We start from the raw sequence: 3123 nt of genomic DNA on the forward strand, positions 1-3123 counted from the left end.
CCTTGTGGAAATGTCCTGAAACTTATAAAATTGTGACATTTGAAATAAATCATAACACTATTCACGGTTACTAATGACAGAATATAAGCGTCTCATTCATTCATACAGATCTCAAGCCTCTTAGCACTTCTAGGTTTCAGGAATAAACGAAAGATGTTACAATGTTGCATTTGAAAGATTTGTGACCAAGGACCCTAACCCTAACTCAGGTTTTGGAGACAAACACGGCGACAAACAGATCGTCTTAAAGATTGAATTCATATAGTCTGAACCTGTCATAACGTGCCAGAATGATGGAGTAAAAGTTAGAGTTGATCTGTGAGATGTGCAGGACAGTAATTCTTACATATACAGCAGAGGTAATCAACCCCCCACCTGAAGATCATCTGTCCTTCAGAGTTGAACTCCAAACTGCTCCAACACACGTCTGTCATTTTCAAGTGATCCTGAAGATCGTAATTTGCTGACTCGGGCATTTCCACATCAGACATCTCCATCGAATATACATATGAAGAGTTTGTTTCCAAAATGAGAACACTTCAAAAATCATGTTTTTTATTATGTTTTCATTGTGTTAGTTAACAAGTTGACAACAATGTTTTTTTGTAAAAAAACTTACGGCGTTTGTCATTACAAATAGCAGCTGGCAATTTTCAAAGATAGCATAACATAATTATATTTGAATTATAAACAGAGCGTCTTTGCAATAACCAATAACATATTTAAGAACTACAATACTCATTTCTCGCTAGAAATAGCATTTGTAGAACCCTGCCTACGCCAGAACCTCCGCACAATTCCCTTTATAAATCCTTGTCCGGGGAAGACTGTGTTTTCGTGTATCTCCACCAAATCTCCTCCCCGATGTAACCATATATGGAGCATATAACGACTTGTTTGACTTCATCTGCAAGTCATTTACATATGCATATTTCCATTCACGTGAAGGTACGAGATATGAGCTATTTATTCGGACCCTACTGTTATGCGTGTAGGGACCAGTGTTGGGCAAGTTACATTCAAAATGTAATAAATTGTAAAATTCTAGTTACTATCATTTAAAGTGGTAGTCCGTAAATTACCAATTAAACTCGCGTGTCTGGGTGTAAACACCCTTGGTAATTGGTAATGCCTACTGGTATAACCCAGTTTATTACTTTTCAAAACAAACCAAGTCAATTATTAAAATGACATTTTAGAGAGTACATCATATTGTTATTTTGACAGTTTTCAACAAACTTTGAGTTATACTGTTGTATCCGTTTATTAATGCTCATTTTATAACAATTTCATGAAAATGAATACCAAATATGAATACACATTAACAAACTATTTAATTTTGAACTTCCTGTTACGATGCCAAATAGAAGATCCATAAAGCGAAGGGCATGCGTAATACTGTTTTCCAAGTTTGATAACGTTTCTGTGAAAACGGGTAAGATTCTGCATGTTAAAAGTGACCAAAGAAAAGGTTTGAGAAGTCTGCCATTGTCCCGCCCCCAAAGTCTCAGAAGTCAACTGGTCGAGCAAGCAAGTGTTGAGCAGTTGCGACAGCAGAGAGAGAATTACGTACACGCTCGTAAACAGCGTTTTTGCACACAAAGCAGAAATGCGGTCTCACAAAGATTATTTTCCATGCAGGGATACTGTTATGCGTGTAGGGACCAGTGTTTGGCAAGTTACCTTCAAAATGTAATAAATTATATAATACTAGTGTAACAAAGTTTGTTTGCAAGGAAGATAGGAGGCAGGGTTGGAGTGGCTGGGAAACGTCAGATTCTCTTTTATTAATCACTTCCGGGTTTACAACTTCCCGTATACACATATCACCCGTATATATCACTTCATAACAACTCTCTCTGCCGAGTAAGATTCCTTCATAACAACTCTCTGTCGAGTAAGATTCCTTTATATAATTCTGGACGCAACGTCTCGCGGCTTCTTGCGTGGTCCTTTTCCCAGCCGGTCTCTCTCTGCTCTTCCATCTCCTCTGCTGGCTTTTAAAGCGTCTCCTCTCCAATTACTACAATGACAAGCAGGTGTTTTCAATATGTCGTTGATCTGCTTACTCACCGTTCTTCTCCCGTCTCTCTCTCTCCGCACAGACCGTGCTGAACCACGTCCCCCTTGCCACATACCCCCACCGCCCGATTCAGGCTGGGGCCCCATCCGGCCTGGAGCCTAGCCCCACCCCCCCCCTCCTGGAGAGGAAATCGGCCACCGCCATCTGTGTCCCCGGCCTTTGGATCACCTGAAATTTGAAGGGTTGTAATGCAAGATACCAACGAGTGATCCACGCGTTGGTATCCTTCATGCGGTGGAGCCATTGGCCATTCCTTCTCTATGGTGCTGTACCTCGTCTCTCTCTGCGAGAGCTTACGAATGATGTACAGCACCGGACAATCTTCCCCCTCTATCTCCTGGAACAGGACTACCCCCACGCCCCTGTCCGACTCATCGGCCTGTAACAGAAAGGGAAGAGAAAAATCGGGAGAGTGCAATAACGGCCCGCCACACAGAGCAGCCTTCACCTGGGTGAACCCCTGCTGGCTCTGCTCCGTCCAATCACGGCCGTCTTATCAATTTGGGGACGCACCTCCCCGTGACCCAAAAGGAAGCCCAGATACCTTACCTCTACCCGCCCAATCGAACACTTCTTCGGGTTAGCCGTCAGCCCCGCACCCCTCAGCGAGCCCAGAACCGCTCTCAAATGCCGCTGCCAATCATTGCTATATATGATGATATCATCCAAGTAAGCCGCGGCATATGCAGCATGAGTTCGGAGTAGCCGGTACATGAGACGCTGAAAGGTAGCCGGAGCTCCGAACAACCCGAACGGAAGTGTGACAAATTGGTGTAAACCGAACTGTGTTGTAAAGACTGTTTTTTCTTTGGATAAGGGAGATAGAGGGATCAAAACGAGCCGTCCCTTGCCGGTAAAGTAATTCATCAATTCGTGGCATTGGATATGCTCCGAATTTCGACACAGCATTCACCTTTCGATAGTCCACGCAGAACCGGACTGAGCCTTCGGTTTTAGGTACTAAGACTATCGGGCTTGCCCAATCACTGCTGGACTCTTCTACTACCCCCAGGTCCAGCATAGCTTCTAATTCTCTCTTA

Source organism: Triplophysa dalaica, chromosome 9 (genome assembly GCF_015846415.1).
Source record: "Triplophysa dalaica isolate WHDGS20190420 chromosome 9, ASM1584641v1, whole genome shotgun sequence".
Classification (NCBI taxonomy): Eukaryota; Metazoa; Chordata; class Actinopteri; order Cypriniformes; family Nemacheilidae; genus Triplophysa; species Triplophysa dalaica.